Source organism: Balaenoptera borealis (genome assembly GCF_965194805.1).
Source record: "Balaenoptera borealis genome assembly, chromosome: 10".
NCBI lineage: Eukaryota > Metazoa > Chordata > Mammalia > Artiodactyla > Balaenopteridae > Balaenoptera > Balaenoptera borealis.
Genome location: NC_138874.1, coordinates 115,789,199 through 115,807,433, shown reverse-complemented (window position 1 = coordinate 115,807,433; position 18,235 = coordinate 115,789,199). Strand labels below are relative to the sequence as shown.

At 52.2% G+C, this 18,235-nt stretch overlaps 1 long non-coding RNA gene across 1 annotated transcript in view; it reads right to left on the bottom strand.

Annotated features, from left to right (window-relative positions):
• The window catches only part of LOC309635772, a 236,778-nt gene extending 220,834 nt beyond the window's left edge, over positions 1 to 15,944 (bottom strand). Inside the window, exon 1 of the long non-coding RNA XR_014249006.1 lies at positions 14,601 to 15,944. This is a non-coding gene — a long non-coding RNA (uncharacterized lncRNA). The remainder of the gene's footprint in view (positions 1 to 14,600) is intronic.
• Between the last annotated feature and the right edge of the window lie 2,291 nt (positions 15,945 to 18,235).

Sequence of the window (18,235 nt, the reverse complement as noted above, 5' to 3'; positions counted from 1 at the left end):
CGGGCTGCCCTCAGCCGACAGCAGAAAGGCGTGCTGCTGTTCAAATACAAGAGTAAACGCTGCATTAAAACTGAAAATTGAAATAATCGACATAGAGGCCTTGATGGAAGCAAACCCTGGCGTGCTTTTCATCCCCCAATGCTTGAGAACAACATGACCAATACAATTAAACAGTTTAAGAGAACGGCAAACAGAAGACAAAACGGGCCATTTTCCACAATTCATTCTCATTACCATGTTTCATTTTTGGAAGGCCCTTCGAAGGGATTTTGCCCAGATGGTCAGAGGGCAATGACTTTCCACTGTTTTGCAGACCACAGGTGGATCCCTCTTGGGCCGGCACTCGGGAAAGCTGCTGCCTGAGTGTGGACAAAGAGGACAGCGGGCACCAGGGCAGCCAACAGAGCTCCTGCCCTTCGCCTGGGGCCAAGCACAGACCGGGGCTTGACTCCAGAGGAAGGGGGGCTGCGAGGTTTTCCCCTTACGTCTTGGAAGTCTGCTCACCAAGGAAGAGAAAGCAGAGGCCGCAGGGCTGTAAAAAAGGTGATTCCGTAGCCCCGGTGCCACCCCACGGGCACCTGCTGAGCCGAGCTCCCAGATTTGCTGAAAGATACCCAACGGGCTGTGGTCTGCAGAGACCAGCCTTCTGTGCGCCCCTGCCTCCCCCGGTCCCACATCACACTCCTCTCCTTCCCTTAGGACCCTCCAAGCCCCCACCCACCTCACCAGCATTTATCCCTTTGAACTGGGATAACCGCCCACCTCCTTCCCTGCTTTCCAAGGCCTGTGGCCTGGGAGTCAAGCCACAGTCCCACAGGCCACTGGGAGGGAAGCCTGTTTTCATATTTGGTTGCTTTCGTAGAGCACGGAGGGGCTGGGTTGGGGATAGGTGTCAGTCACAAGCCCTTAAATAAAACAAACGATGCGAAAAAAAAAAAAAGTGTGGCAGCAGCTTCAGGTAGGTGAGCCCGTGAGATTTTTTTTTTTAATTGAAGTATAGTTGATTTATAATACTGTGTGAATTTCAGGTGTACAGCAAAGTGATTCGGTTATACATGTACATATGTATATATCTATGTTCTTTTTTTATTCATTCCATTTTATACTTCAGTCCAAGATACTGAATACAGTTCCCTGTGCAATACAGTAAACCCTCGTTGTCTATCTATTTTATATATAGTTGTGTGTCTCTGTTAATCCCATAATCCCAATTAATCCCCCTCATCCCCCTTTGGTAAGGGGGGGATAAATTTGTTTTCTATGTCTGTGAGTCTGTTTCTGTTTTGTAAATAGGTTCATTTGTACTATTTTTCAGACTCCACAAATAAGTGATATCACATGGTATTTGTCTTTCTCTGTCTGGCTTACTTCACTTGGTGTGATAATCTCTAGGTCCATCCATGTTGTTGCAAATGGCCTTATTTCATTCATTTTTATGGCTGAGTAATATTCCATTGTATTACTGAGGGGGGGAGGGAGGAGAACCGTGGGCAAGGCTTCACGGATGGGAGCTCGGCTCCTTCCCCAGTGGGAACGCACTTCTCCACCGCCCAAACCCGCTCCCAGGAAGGCCAGTGCCCCAGGTAAAGGTAAAGGTGAAAGCACACCTTTCACACTCCTTCCTAGACGCTACTCTGTGCCCTCATAAGCATCCTCCCAGGGAGCTCATCAGAAACAGCTCCCTCTGCTTCTGAGCTTTCCCAAGGATGAAAGCACCTGCTGGGCTGGGGCAGTTAATATGCAAACATAAGGGATGAGAGGTCCTGCACATCTGCTGTGGAAGCGTCTCTAGAATACCAGCTAGCGCATTCCCCCCGCGCCTCCAACTGGACCAAAGAAAGCACAAGTCATTGTCAACATTCGCTCCTCTTATATTCTCAGAGGTTTTGGTATCTACACGTTAACTTCATATAAAATATTTCAGAAAAAGCAAATTGCCCCTTGTCAAGGGAATTTTGGCTTTTGAAAAAGAGCCATACAATAATTCAACCCCAAATAGTTCAGAGCTTAAAAAACAACCTAACTTTTAAATATGTATTGAGTTTTTGTAAAGGCTGCTTACTTTTACTAGTATTTTATTTTATTTTAAAGGAACATTTATTTATTTATATTTTGGCTGCGTTGGGTCTTTGTTGCTGTGCACGGGCTTTCTCTAGTTGCGACGAGCAGGGGCTACTCTTTGTTGTGGTGCGTGGGCTTCTCACTGCGGTGGCTTCTCTTGTTGCGGAGCACGGGCTCTAGGCGCGTGGGCTTCAGTAGTTGTGGCACACGGGCTCAATAGTTGCGGCTCACGGGGTCTAGAGCACAGGCTCAGCAGTCGTGGCTCATGGGCTTAGTTGCTCCGCGGCATGTGGGATCTTCCCGGACCAGGGCTCGAACCCGTGTCCCCTGCATTGGCAGGTGGATTCTTAACCACTGCGCCACCAGGGAAGTCCTATTAGTATGTTAAAATTATTTTTCCCTGAAGTATGAACAGAAATTTCACAAAATGCAAATGTCAGGACACCTGAACTCAATAAATTCTTTTCTATTTTCCTAACATTCTCCACTCCCTGCCTTCAGCCTGGCCATCACTCCAGTCAAGAATTAAATAAAGTAAGAATCATCATTCCCTAATGCAGACTCGCCCTGGCAGGAAGCCTTTGGTAAGTCTAATGTATTATATACGTTGAAAAAATTCTTACAGAAAGCAACATAGCTATCACGGCTGCTAGATTTTCCCCTGGAAAAAAATGCATTTTAAAGTAAGTGGTGTATTTTCTTCCTTCTCCCTAACTTGAGATTTCCCTTGGTAAAAGTCAAGAGAACAGAGTTCCAGCACACATATCATTCAAGGATCAATCAATTTTCTGGAGGCATTTTTCTCCCTGAGAAAAGACCACCATCTGCTCTAATCAGTTTGGATTTTTTTGCTTGACATAACACTTGTTTCCTAGGGACAAACTGAATAACCGAGTTCCATGAGCTGAATGCGTTTTACAGCGCACTAACTTGACAAGGCAAGGCAAGGCATTTAAGCATCAGAAGACTGGCTTTATCCATCAATGGGTGACATTTTAGAAACAAAACAGGAGGAAAGGCTAGAAAAAGAACACACAGTTTACTTAGTCTACGGAGGTAATGAAGAAGGCATTTCTGACGCAGAACAATCGTTAGTTTTAGGGCTTGTTGATGAAGCCCGGCGTGCCTGTCAAGAGAAGCCAGGGTCTGACCCAGAGATGAACAGGCTGAAGACCGCGGCCACCGCAGGCAGCAAGACAACCCCTTCTCACACTCCGCGCAGGGTCATTCTCACCGGCACCTGCATCCCCGACCTGGAAGTGACATCACTTCTGCCAACGCACTGGCCAGAAATGGCCAAGGCTGATTCAAGGGGACAGGGAGTACAGTCCCACCGGCACCCCAAACGGCAGTGACTCTTGTGAGGTTGGTGAGCACTGTTACACACCAAGCACACCACTTGCCTCCACCTTTACCCAGTGATGGGCCCCAAAACCTGACTCAGAGACAAGTGGTTCTCCACACCGGCCACCCGTGAACAGCACAGGGGAAGGTCTTACAGGTCAGCATGCCTGGCCCTCCCCAGATCCACACATCCCGACTCTCTGGGCCGCAGCCCAGGCGTCAGTAGCTTTCCAGAGCCCCACAGGCAGCGTCGGTACCCAGCGGGTACTGAAGTCCCCCTCTGAGAGTTCTCAGCACCTCTGGATGCGGCTCAGCCGGGAGGGCCTGCCTGGGACCCTGCCACGCTCAGTGTGGTGCCCGGCTTCGGCCCCTCGCTGTCCGGAACACGAGGCTCTCGGCCAGCAGCGTTGCTAAGACACGGGAACCTCCAGCGTGCGTGCGAATCACCCGAGTGCTGGTGAGACCCCTCCTCCCACAGTCCTGATTCCGGGGCATGCAGGTGGGGCCTGGGGGTCTGCATGTTGACTGGTGACCCCGTTTGAAATACACGGCTAAGGAGGTTCCCACATGTGACGGTCAAGTTTCTGTGCAAACTTGACTGGGCTGGGGCTGAGGGATGACGACCCGGTAGCTGGTAAGCATGGTTTGTGGGTGTGCCTGGGAGGGCGTTTCTGGAAGAGGTTAGCATTTGATTCAATAGAGTGCGTGAAGACCACCACAGTCACCCACGCGATGGGCCTCCTCCAGCCCACTGAGGGCCTGAATAGAACAAAACGACGGAGGATGGCAAACGTGTGCTTTCACTCGAGCTGGCACGCCCCTCCTCTCCTGCCCTCAGAGCTTGGACCTCAGAGCTCCTGATTCTCTGGCCTTTGGACTTGGACTAGACCTCACACCGTCGGCTCCCCTGGTTCTCAGGCTTCCAGACTCGGACGGAGCTACATCCCCAGCTCTCCTGGGCCTCCAGTCTGCAGACAGCAGGTCATGGGACTTCTTGGCGTCCATAACAGAGGAAGTCAGTTTCTATAATAAACCTCCTCTCATGCGTGTCCGAGTCTATATACGGTCCAACCACAGCCAGCCAGAGAGCCTTCCCCACTTGGGGCAGCTGCTGAGCTGTGGCCAATCAGGTCACTTTCTTGCTTTGCTTCTGCATCTTCTCTGTAGAAAATCCTCCCACACCTGTTCGGGGAAGACTCCAATCACCTCCAGTTTGCTGCTACCCGCTTCGAACCGATGTTTGTGCAAATAAACTTTGAAAATGTTAGTGTGTCTCGGTTGACCTGTAACAGCACATCTTGGATGGTGGAGGAATTAGAAAGAACAGGACAGCACGGGAACGGCAGACAAAGAGGAGACGGTCCCTTGGGTCCAGCAGCTCCCACTAGGAACTCACTCATTCGTCCCCGAAATAAACATTTCTGAGCACGAAATAAGCACCAGATGAGAAAATACGGAACTTGACACTTACTCTTCCTCTCCCCCGGGAGGGCAAGACTCCACAATGTGAAGGAAAAGCCTCCATCTTGAGGGTCTGTTTCAGACAGAAAAGGCTGTTTTTGCCACAGGGTCCAAGTAATTTTTCCATTTCGTGGAGACCTGGGAGTCTATTTCATCAAGGACTTCAGAAATGATCCATTACGATGAAATGTTACCCCAAATCCTGAGTGGAAATGTTTCCCCGGCACTCACCCTCTCGTAATCACAGCAAAATAGTGAGAGGTCCATTGCCTGTGAAATGGGGCTTGCTGCAGCAGGTCAGCCTGGGCCCTGGCAGCTGCTGCGGCCGTAACTGGACGCGTATCACCCGGGTGGCCAGGTGGGGAGCGGGTGGCCAGGTGGAGAGCAGGTGCCCACGTGGCCCTGCTGGACCAGAACACACAGACGTTCAGAGCTGGATTAGCTGGAATCACAGAAGAGGTGAGGTCCCACTGAGATCTTATGTGCTTTACAAACTGTCTCTAGGTGTTGCCACTCATACAGATGAACTCTGGTCATCTGTCCAGCAGTGAGACGAGCTCGTCAGGCTCCAGTCACGGGTCCGAGGGAAGAGCGTGCCTGGTCCTGCTCCGAGCTCTCCCCTTCCCCACACCACACACCCATCATGTGGATGACCGGGCCCCATTCCTGAGGATGCAGCCCACGTCCTGCCTCACCTGGCCTCTGGTTTCCCCATGTCTTGCAAAGGGAGAAGAAGGACTTGGGTTTCATGGTGGGGACAGAGGAAAGCCAAAAAAAAAAACCCACAAAAAACGCTGGACCCAAGGTCCAACGAAGAAAGTGCAGGGGGGCCCCACTTCTAGATTCCTCAGGGCTTGCAAATCTCAGGCAGGTAGGGATTGACATAAACAAGCTTCCTGGAATATGAGACAGAGGAGACACAGAACACCAGCCAGCAGCGCCCTCCCACGAAGGCAGGTGTGGGCAGAGAGGAGGTGATGGCCAGACCCTCGTCCTCCGCTGACCTCACACCTGGCCCCGCTCACAGAGGTGAAGGAGGCGTCTGTGGGTCTCACCACACAGCCCCTGAGGAGGATGCTCCCCTAGAGACGAGGTCACCCTGTCACAGGCTTCACAGGGATGGGGATTCCCTCTCGGTCCAGCCCCTCTGGTCCTCACCAAACATCCCCCATCGACTTAACTAAGCCCCAATGGGGTGTTCCGCCATTTTCATAAATCACCCGTCCCGGAAGGATGGCTCTCATCTCATTCCTAGGCGAGGTCTCCTCCCGGTTTTCCTTTTCCTGTAAGATGCTACCCACCCCCAGGTGCCGCGCCAGACTCTCAGGGCTGCCTCTGATTCGCCAACACCTCACCCACATGTTTAATCACTTGCTAAGTTCTGTCATTCCTGTGTCTGCTTAATACCTCCTACCTGGTCTTTCCTTCCACTCTCGAGTTTTAGCACCTCGCCTGCTCCCTCTCAGATCTTTTTTCCATCCTCTGCATTTCCCCATTTACATCTACCCAACCCTCACCCACCAGATCCTCCTCTTGTCTTACGAATATCATTTCACTGGGTCCTCCGTTCCTGTGAAAAGTCTCCAGACTTCCCAGCCTGGTCTCCAAGGCCTTTCCCAGCTTGTCCCAGGCTCTTATCCCAGCACAATGCCAAGGAGACCGTCCAGCTGCCCTGATGTGCCCCCTCCAGGCCCCTCTGGCACGACACCCCTCTGCCTGGAAAGCCTGCCTCTGACACCCCGCCACCTGAAGTCCCCCTGCCATCCTATTTCCAGCAGCGTGGCAGGATGGATACTCGAATGGCCCTTGTCTTGGAAACATTAAAGTGGTGCATAGATCTATGTTATTTTAACGTGTTGGCTGAACAGGAAACCCAAGGACCACTAAAGAATCACAAAGGAGCTTCCCAGGTAAATACAGGGTTCCAGAGGGTGCGTCCACCTTAAGTATAAGCAAGAATTACGCACCCCGCCCCCATGCAGAAGACAGCAAGGGAAGGTGCTTGTCTCAGCCCTTACACGGGGGAAGGAGAAAAACTTCCCTGAAAACCACAAGCCAGTCCCCTTGCAGTCTGCTGTCTGAATCACCTCTGTTATTAATCCAAAAACTTTCGAGCAGGAAATTTAAATTAAGTTGGTACCTAGTGGCAATGCCCCAGACAAGAGGAAGAGGTAAATATGGAACCTCTCTGGAGGAAGTCAATCTCAACACACCTCTCAAAGAATGCCACAAAGTCAAGGGAGAAGAGCAGCTTGTCTTCCAAATAAGGAGATAAATTGCCATAAGTAAGAAGCAGCAAAAGCAACAGAAGCAGGCATGCAAAAGCTTATTAAGATTGATATTTTAAAGAAATATAAGAGAAAAATAGAAGCAAAGAGCAGAGATGAAAAAATAGAATTCCTAGAAGTGAAAAATACAACGATTAAAATTAAAAACTCAATGATCTCCACATCCAGAAAGACGGAGAAGGTTTACAAGCCCTCCTGCTAAGTGTGACTACAGACCTGGCCACTATGTGTGAGGCCAGGTAAGGAGATTCCGAAGGTTCAGAGAAGGCAGAGCGGCAGGGCCCCGGGGAGCTGAAGGGCAGCAGGGTTGAGGGGGCTGTGTTTCCTGCTCGCCGAAAGCATCCGATTCAAAGCTGAGTAAGCCAGCCTCCTGGAAACACCAGCCGGAGGCGATGAGAAGCCCCGCCCAAAGCTGCTCTCCAGTCTTGGACCAGGAAAGAGGCCCCATCAAGACAGAAAACAAACCTACGATTACCAAAGGGGAGAGAAGCAGGGAGGGATAAATTAGGAGTTTGGGATTAGCAGATACACACTACTATATATAAAATAGGTAAACAACAAGGACCTACTGTACAGCACAGGGAAATACATTCTATATCTTGTAATTACCTATAATGGAAAAGAATCTGAAAAAGTATATATATACTATATATGTACATGTAACTGAATCACTGTGCTGTACACCTGAAACTAACACAACATTGCAAATCAACTAGACTGCATTAAAAAAAATAAAAAGGTAGAAAATGGTCAGACAATAATAGCTCTTCTCCAAGCACAGGAAAAACCGTGGTCAATCCCCACCCAACCAGCAAAGGCCAAGTGGGGACCAACTTCCACCCGCCCTGGGCAGTAACCTCCCCTCCCTGCCGGGTGGGTCAGAGGAGACCCAGGACAGAGTCAGGACTTTTGCCAGCATCCAGCGTTATTAAGGCCACCCTCCTCCAGACCGCTTTCCCATCCTCTGCTTTTCCCCAGCCCTCTGTGGTCCTCTCGTGGGGACCACATGGGGAGAAGTGATGAGGAGCTCCCACACTCCACACCTCAGCTAAGAAGGCATCAGTGGATGCCCAGTGGGGATCTGGAATCCCATCCCCACCCCACAGTCAGGAGGAGTGGTCCCGACGGTGAAGATGGAGTGGGGAACCTGGGGTTCCTTCCCCTCCTGCCGTAACAAGACAGCTCACGCCCTGGAATTGCCATCGTCACTTCAACTTGACTCTACTCATTGGAAGCAAATAAGTAAATCCAGCCCACGCTCAAGGGAAGGGGGAATGAAGCCCCAGCTCCCGAAGGGACAAGAATCAAGTAATCTTTGGACACATTTTAGGACCTCCACAATGTCGCTTATAATAGCAACAAAACTACAAAGTATCTGAGAATAAATATAACCAAATATTCACATCTCTTGTGGGGAAAATTATAAAACTTTATTGAAAAGAAGTGACAAAGACCTAGGGAAGTGGAGATGCAAAGCACGGCCTTAGAAAACGTCGAGGTCCCCAAAATGTTCAACTCTTCTCAAATTGATCTACAAATTTGATGTAAGTCCACCCAAAATTCCAACAGGTTTGTCCTTAATATAGAACTTGAAGGATTTTTCTAAGTTGTATGTGGAAGAATAAATGAAAAACACTCCTGATAAAGGATAATGGTTGTCAGGGGTAGGGGGGAAATTCTTGACCAGATATTAAAACTTAGTATGACCTGTAAAGTATTTAAAATACTCTGTCTTTGGAGAAGAGGTGGGAGAAAGTTGGCGACTCCAGGGGTGGAGAGGATGCAGACCGCAGGAGCTCTGATTCCTGTGGGGAGAGTGCACACAGCTGCACCCACTTTTCAGGAAGCGTGGCATCACCTGATAAACTGCACATGTACTTATCAAGGCTCCAACCAAAAAAGAGCCCTCAGTGTACATCTTTGAGGAACAGCTGTCCAGAAACCAGCAGAATGTGGGAGCAGAGTCATTCAGAGTTTACAAGGGCTGGAACAACCCGAATGTCCACCTACCAACTACAAGTGGGAAAATAAAGTGTGGTGTACACGGGAGGGACTATTACACTGCCGTGAAAACAGACTAGTCACAGGCATGGACACAGGCAGCCTCAACATCACAATGTCAAGCAAAGAGACAAACCAACCTCCAGATGGTATGCTTACTTTTTTAACTTCAAGAAGAGAGAAACCTAAATGAAATACTGTTTAGCAGTACACATCGAGGTGGCCCAGCCATAAGGAACAGCGAGGGATGAAGTTAAATTTCAGGACAGTGTTTGGCAGGTGGGGAGCTGGAGAGAGACAGCGAAAGGTAATCAGGTTGGATTCATGCCAACTGCCCCGTTTTCCCAGGACTGAGAAGTTTCCCAAGATGTGAGAATTTCAGTGCTAAAACCAGAACGGTCTTGGGCAAACTGGAACGGTTGCCTACCCCACAATGAGAACTTATAAGGTTCCAGAATATTCTGATTTGCCCCTGCTGCTCTTCATTTCATCCTTTTTTAAACTGGGTGTAGCGGGTTGAAGAGTAACCCACCCCCACAAAAAAAGTATGTCCACCTGCTAACACCTGGTACCTGGGAATGTGACCTTGTTTGGAAAAGGGGTCTTTGCAGATGTAAAGAAATTAAGGATCTCAAGATGAGACGATCCTGGATTAACCAGGTGGGCCCTAAATCCAGGGCCAAGTGTCCTTACGAGATGGAAGAGCAGTACGAGGAGGCAGGCAGAGATGCGGGTGACGGGGCCACAGGCCCAGGGACGCCTGGAGCCCCAGAACCTGGCACAGACAGGAAGGACTCTCCGCTGGAGCCTCAGAGGGAGTGCAGCCTGCCAGCACCTTGATTTCAGACTTCTGGCCTCCAGACTGCGAGAGAATGAATTTCTGTTGTTCTAAGTTTGTAGTCATTTGTTTCAGCAGCCCCAGGAAACTTATCCACTGGGCACGTATGTTTTTAAACGCTGCTTTGTATGTATATTTTAAAATTCTTTTCTTTTTAAAAAGAATCGTGTTCACTCCCCCCCTGTCCTTCCAGGCAACAGCGCGAATACCGCCCCCTCACCGCCACCAATGCCCCCTCCTCCGCAATTGGTTTTCAGCCCACGTTCGCAACTCCCCTGTTTTGGCTTCTCCTATGAACATGAATAAATGCATCTAATCTTCCCTCCTGGATGTAAATACCCTTGAAGGCACTGACCAAGCCCTTGGCAGCCCGCACAGCATCGAAAACAGCAGTGCTCGGTCAACGTCAAGGGCGACACCAGGTCGGGTGAGACCCTTACACACACCAGATACCAGGGCACCTGGCAGGCCACACCTGGTCCTTGACAGGCAGCCCGGAGCCAGTGAGCCGCAACCCCAGTCAGACCACCTGCAATTTCCAGCTCGCGTGCTCAGCCCTGCGAATGAGCTGCCCTGCGGCTCCTGGACCTGGCTCCTCTTCAGAGGCCTGCGTGGACCCGTCAGCCTGGGCCTTCCCCGTTCCGACACCTGGCCGTGGACTGGGGCCCCACCCTCAGCGTGGCCCTGCAGCCCCGCTGCACTGTCCCTACCGGACGCCTCCCGGGCACCGCCTCTGGGTCTGAGCCAGGTCTCCGCCGTGCTGGGCCCACCTGGCAGCTTCTTTCTCACAGATCTCATCGATACGTGGCCACTTATAAACCCAGCTTCTGGAAACACCCCGGGGCAACCCTGCTGTTTCTGTGACTGGTCACCTAGGTGCATGAGACCCAGGAGTGGACTCAGCTGAATCATGAGTGTCCAGCGGCGGCGGGCGCCTCCCGCCACCCGGCGGACTCCTGTGACCAGCACGCGGGGTCCCGAGGCTCTGGGTCTCCGTCCGCTCACACCGGAGTCCCCAGCTTGGGCAGCCCGCGCATAGTTACTGGGACTCGCCCGAGAGGCTGACACACCTCAAATCTGTCTCCCAAAGGCGGCAAGAGCAAAGGGCTGCCAGACCCAGAGAAAGTGCAAGCTCAGGACCCCCCCCCAACCGCCCCCATCAGCAGAGCGGCTTCCATCCCCCAGACCCACTCCCATCCTCTCCTGCAGACTCTGCAGAGCAGGTCTACACCTGCCGCATCTCCAGGCTCCATGACCCCATCCAGCTGGGATCAGCCACCGGCAGCTCTGCCAGGAGACAGGAGGGAGGGAGGAAGGAGAGCGAGGTTGGGGTATTCACTCCCTCTCCCCACCTCTGCTCTCTCCCTGCAGGACGCTCTGGGGCTAAATGCTTCCCCTGGTGAGGACGAAGCTGCTCCAAGCCCCTGCCCCCGCTTGCATTTCCATCCACGGTTCTCTCCCCTTCCTGTCTGTTCCACCCTCCCACCCTCCTGCTGACCAACCTCACAGCCCCACCTCAGGGGCAGTCACTGCCCCATCCCTGCACTCCGCCCACCTTTAAGTCATCCTTTCCTTAAGACTCCTGTGAAATCACGCGGTTTGAGGGTGCATCTGTCTTCCTCCAGGACCCGGCTGGCCCAACACCCGCGATGTCTCCAAGACACACGGCAGGGGTCCACTGCTCTTCCCAGCTCCCAAACCAGTAGGGCACAGGGCAGGAAGCTCTACAACTAGGCGCCAGGACTGACATATCCCAGGGCCGGACTTTGAAATACAGCTTCTGTGTGGCGGGAGGGCCCGGGAGCCCTGGGCTCTGATGATGCGGCTGCACGTGCCACCCCAGGGCCAGGAGACCCGGGGCTCCATTTAGGGCTCCCTCCCAACCACACTGACCAGGAGAGCAAAGGCCAAGCCAGTCAGGTACATCCCAGGACCCCTGCTCTTTCCCCAGACACCCCGGTCCTCAAACGACTGTTCCGCGAAAAAACCTGCGACAGCAGCTCAAACCCCAACCAGTCAAGATGGCTTGGGCTGCTGAGCAGCTAAGACCCGAGACTGAATTACAGGTCAGAAGGTACCAGCGAGCCACACGCCTGACTTCTAGTTAAACCAGAGGGCAGGAGAGATGGGGGTTTTCTGGGACTCGGGCAGGAGAGGAGAAGTGGCAGCAGGACCACAGGTGCAGGGCTCAGCTGGGGCCACCTTTGCCCCTGCCCAGGTGGCAGCACTTACAATGTGCAAATGAGGACATTCAGCTTTCAAGGCTGGGTGTCCAATGGAGGGAACTGCAATGAAAGAGTCTATTTTTCCCATTTGTCACTGATTTTGAGCAGCCAGTCAATGACCTAACTCATACACACACACACACACACACACACACACACACACAGTTGTCAGTAAGCTTCCTTGTCCTGATACCCCTTAGGAAAGAGCGAAGGCCAAAGCAGGGCCTAAACCCTGCCTGGCCTGGGCACCCACCTGACCCCACAGACCAAGATTCTTCCCGGAAATTCGCATGTCAGGGTCCCCCTGGAACACCTGCTCTGGGGAAACGGGCAGGCCTGGAATCAAAATTATTTCCTGCCTCAAAGTTGGCGGTACATTTCTTGGGCCTGAAGTCACCGCTTGTTAACAGAGGTCAGACAGCACACCTGACTTCATGGCGAGAGTGATGGGCAGCTGTGACGTCATTTCATGAGAGAAAAGGCTTCCCAGAGGGAAGTGGTGAGTCCAGCTCTTGCCCCCTTGGTCTGAGTAGACGGGTCACGCGGGCCCCCGGGCACTTCCCATCATCGAAACTGCTGGAAGCTCGTGCTTGGAGTTCCAGGTGTTACTGTTACTTGACACTAACCATGCTCAGGTATTTGTGAGGATTTTAACAGTGAGGACGGACTGCATCTGAACAGCCTCGTGAGATGATCCCAAAGCTTCATTATCCGGAGTCCGCTAACCGGGTACTGCAGCTTTTAGTTAAATTTCGGTGGCTATACTTACTGCATGTTCTGGTTACGACCTACTTCAAGAAAAGAATAGTAAAAGAAAAATACAGCTGCTTCCATATATGGAAATGAGGTCCCCAGAGAGCACATCTGTATCAGAGATGATGATTTTCAATAACAGAATATAAAGAACGACAATAGCTCAGTCCATGGGGCACTTACCATGCGGCAAGCACATGCTCTAAGGGCTTTATGTAATTTATCCCAATTAATCCTCCTGAAAAATCCATGAGACACACGTCACTGACGTTTCCATCTTACGGCTGAGGAAACTGAGGCAGGGAAAGACGGAGCCCCGCTCGAGGGGCAGAGCTGGGATTCGACTGTGGCCGTCAGCCCCGATCGCTCACAGGTCTGGCCCACACTCTGTACTGCCGATACCCTGAAATACCATGTGTTCCCGACACGCCTGGGGCCCGTGGGCTCCAAGAACCCACAGCGATGGGAGGCGGAGTCACACACGAGCCAGCGTGGCATCGGTGCCCACGCAGCCACCACACCAAGGTGGCACCTGCGTCTCAGACTGGACCGTCCCCTCCTGGAGTCTGAATCGTGACTGGAGGCATCTGAGCCTATTCCCGGATCCAGCCCCGGTCTGCACCTCATCCTGGGCCCTTCCGCTCACAGAACACACCAGCGGGAACCACCCCTTCACAGCGATACACACACAGATGTAACTCCTCCAAGAAAGGGTCATCCCTCGAGACCTGGGAGCAGTCCCGCTGCTGGGCACACACAGAAATTGCTGAACCACCGCGCTCTGACGACTCCCTCTAGGCTCACCTAACACTGGTCCTTCTGGAGAGCATGAGTCTCCCGAGCTTGGAACAGGTCTCGTCTCGAGTGAACAAAAACAGGATCTGGTTAAACTCTTGCTGTGTGAACAAACGACGACAAGGCTGACCGAGAAAGTGGTGGAGAACAATGGGAATATTCTCTCTCTGCTCAAGATAGATTGAGACAATCGCCTCGGCTGTCACCAGCGGTGGGGCACACACGGTGAGTGCTGGGCATGCCATAGACCCTTCCTGAACCTCTTTACAGCTCTAGACTGACTCCCACCAGCGTTCTGAAGGCAATGACACAGCCTCCAGGGGTGCCTGGTCACATGTCATTCTTCATCCAATCAGAAGCCAGACCTCTGCTGTACTCCTGGGATGCTCTGAGTGCTTCCAGAAAACCCGGGTACCAGGAAGTCACCCCAGCACGTGGTCCTGAGAGCTCTCACCAGCTAGGTGTCCACCTGCAGCCCCGGTTCCCTTCCACACGCCCTAGGCCCCTGCCCACCCCCGCCCAGCTCAGTGCGGCCACCTTGGAACCAGAGACACTCCAGGCTTTGCAGTGGCCACAAGCCTCCCATCTCCCAACACCTGCTCCCGGCCTCTCCAGGCAGCAAGGGAGGGGGAGGCGCTCAGGGTCAGATGGACAGAGGGAGCGAAAGCTTCCGGCTCTGCACCCATAGCCCCACTTCTGCCGCATGTTTGGAAAGAACCAGCCCCCCAGCCTTTTGAAGTGGACGAGAGTCACAGGCTCTGCAGAAAGCATTCTTTCTGGAGGTACTGCTGACCTGGGAAGAGTCAACACTGGAAATGAGTTTTCCGTACTCACCGTGCCGCGTGTCGGTGCAGCATACGGGGAAATCCATGGGCAGGCATCAAAGTGTCCTGCAAAATGAAAAAGAAAATAACTGTATAATCCAAGCGAACTGCTATCATAAACAAACTGTAACGATCTAATATGTTCATCGAAAGGTGCATCTTCAGCGCACTCCCCTGCCCTCGAGGATCTATCACACGGTTCAAACAGCCAGTGCGCCGTCCCCGCCAGCAACAAGATGGAAATAGACCGACACCGTCGGATTGTATGACTATGCAGGTGATGTAATTTACTTCTATAAGATGCCATCAGTAATTCAGAAAAGGTATTGTGTAACACAATACTGTTGTTTCAATTCCGAGACCCAAATGTAAGGAAACTCCAAGGGAAGTCCTGGGTGGATATTTCCCGGACAAGGGGATTCTAGATTCACGGGGAAAAGCCACAGGGGCTGAAATGTGGAAAATTGATTTTTAAAAATCCCTCTCTTCCATCTGGTGTACTAAGGAAGCCATAATTGAAAAAGTTATTTTCTAAATGAATCTGCAGAAGATACTTCTCTCCATCTCTACCCTCCTTTGACCACAAGTTGACTCTGTAGGGGGACAGGGTCCAACACCTGTCACCAGGCTCATCTGAAAGCAAAGAGCCCCTGGAGATGGGCGGGGGCCCAAGCATGCGCAGGTGGTGGAGGCGCGTCCAGCCAGCCGAGACCAGGGCGGCGCCGTCAGTCAGCGCCAGCAAGGTCACGAGCCAGGTCCTGTGTCCCATCATGAGCCAAAGCCAGGGCTGCTCCACGTGCCGGAGAAGGGGCACCAGGCCCACACCTGGGCCGGCAGCGTCTGACCAGGGCAGAGCGGCCGATGAGCCAGTCTCAGAATTGTTGACGTTGGACCAGAAGAGAAACAGAACCAAACGGTTAGTGATCGTTACTCGTTTCATCACGACACTTGCAAGGTCGGAACATCAAGAATTGTTGATGGTGGAGCAGACAGCCCTGCGGCTGCCGTACAGCACGGTGAGGGAAAGGCAGAGGTTCATCCGTTGGTTCCGTCATTTTCTGGTCCGAGTCAGGGCTTCCTGTGCCGGCCCAGGCGGGGCTGCTCTTCTAGGCCTGGGTGGGCTCGCTCTGAGCGACACACCCCTGCTCGCCCCTCTCACCCGGGCCCGTGGGCATCACATAACTGCACAGGGCCTACTGGGGCCCTAGACCCCAAGTCTAAGGGTTTCAATCCCTCCAGCAGGGAACAGTGTGCATGCTTGCTTCCACCCTGCACCCACGGGGTTCCTGGCAGCTGACAATCCACACTCTGAATCCCGCAGATGAAGGAAGAGGCTGCCTCCAGTACTGCTTTCCAGAAAGGTCTCTGCAAACACTGCCAGCTCAATGACAGGGCAGGAGGGCCTGGGCTGCTCTCCTGGAGAGGTGACAGCTGAGGGGCGTGGCAGCCTAGGACATGCCTGAACACGTCACCAGGGAGAAGGCACAGGGGGGCCTTTCCACACCCACCGGCTGCTTCAGGACCCAGGCCGGCCAGCTCGGCCACTGCTGGGCACTGCACCCCTGCCCCGGCCGCTTGCACTTTTACCCGTGTCATATGACTTACTGCCCTAGCGAACTTGGCCTTCTCACTGGTCCTGATGGGAGAAGCTATGTGTTTCCCACAAAACCCCCCACGGTGCTGCGACGGAGGGAAGGTCTTCCAGGCAGGTGGCCTGTCCCCCAAGAAGTACAACCACTTGGTCTCCGCGATGCTTTACCTGCCCTTTGGAAACACCCTGCTGCTCAAACTAGATACAGTGCAGCTGGCTCACTGCTGGAGCCTAAGCCCTGTCCAGGCCCTGGCACATAGTAGGTGCTCAAGAAACATCAGCTGCCACCAACCACCCACCCGGGCTATGGCTACGGCAGAGGCAGGGGGTGGGCTCAGTTCTACTTTGTGTTTAACATAGCAAAAGGAATAAACTGTAAAGAGACGAGTGATGACTGCAAACCACTATCTACATGCTTAAATGTTCAGTCACTATGTGTCAGAAAAGCACCTGCTTCAGTTTCATAACTAGTTTGCACTACGGAGCCCGTCACGTAGGAGGCCTGGCTAGCTCTTTGTTGAGCACTGAAGAGCAACTATGTTCCTACAACATGTGCACACACACATGCACATATATACATGCACACAAATCCACATGTACACACACACGCACATGCATGCACAAATGCACATTTATACAGGCACAGACACATGCATGCATACACATAGACATACATGCACACATGTGCACATGTAAATACACATGCACACAACAGGCACTTGCACACACAAATACACGTGTGTGCACACACAAATGCATATACATGCATGCACACAGTCATATGCAGACATGTGCACGTGTGTACACATGCATACAGGAACACATATGTGCCCACACAGCATGCACACACATATGTGCACTCTGATGCCTGCCTGTGTGTGCCCGTGCCTTGCCTGCACACATACACATATGTGCACATAAGAGGGTATGCACAAACATGTGCCTACACAGACACATGTGTGTGCATGTGTACATGCAAATACAAACACGCTTGTGTGCCCATACACATGTGCACGCACGTGCACACACACACACACACACACGCGCACATGAAAGCCTCTGGTAAAACTGCCTTCTCGTGGCACGATTGCTAAGATTGCTCTGGATCGGACTTGATGCTGGAACCTACAACCAGACAACAGACCCTGAGGAAAGACTGAAACAGACCCAGAGGAAAGAACCCTGAGGTTCTCCTCCAGCAGAACCCTAAGGCCAGGCCCCAGCCCTCTACTCCGCAGAAAGAAAAGTGCCCCAAGGTTTGATTCAGACTAGAAAATGCTTCTTCTTTGTTATCTCTAGGCCGGTTTTTATTTCTCCATCTACATGGTAATATACCTCCACTCTGCTTCTTATAGAAATGTTCCAACACGCATGAAAGCAGAGAAAACAGCCTAACAATGTGCGTGGACCCATCACTCAGAACTGCACCCGCCCCACGCCTGCCTCCGCCTCCGTCTTCCTCCCCCTCCTATGGGGGGGTGTGCAATGCAGAGGCCCAGACCACGTCCAGAACCTCACAGCACTTAATTAACAGTAATTATTAAGTAATAACTGTTTTAGATGAACTTCAAACACCCAACCACAGAGGGCCAACAGCTGGCCCCAGGCTCTGCCTCTGACCCCGGTAACTGGGGGACGCAGCTCTCGTCTCCCTCAGGCACCCCCAAAACGCTTGGCTTCATTGGAAGCTTAAGAAACAGAGCCACTGGTATTTGAATTCCAAAACATAACACTGAAAAACACAGAAACATTCTTAAGGCATCAATTTGTGAGTTTAGCAAGCAGATGTCTGAAAAGTTCCATTAAGTCTGAAAGTCTCATTTTTCAAACTCTTTTTTTCACTCCGCTTTTAACCTAGAGGACAGCATTTTGTTTCTAGAGTTCGAAGCAGCCTGGTTGCACGAGGCACGTGCCACCCCCAGCTTGCAGTCGATCGATCCTTCTCCACTTCTGTGCGTTGCATGTGCAGAGCACCGCCTGACTCGCCACCTTCTTTGTCCCCCCAAAACGCAGGGGAGCAGCATTGGAAAGAGAAAGGGCTGCTGGGCTTCAAG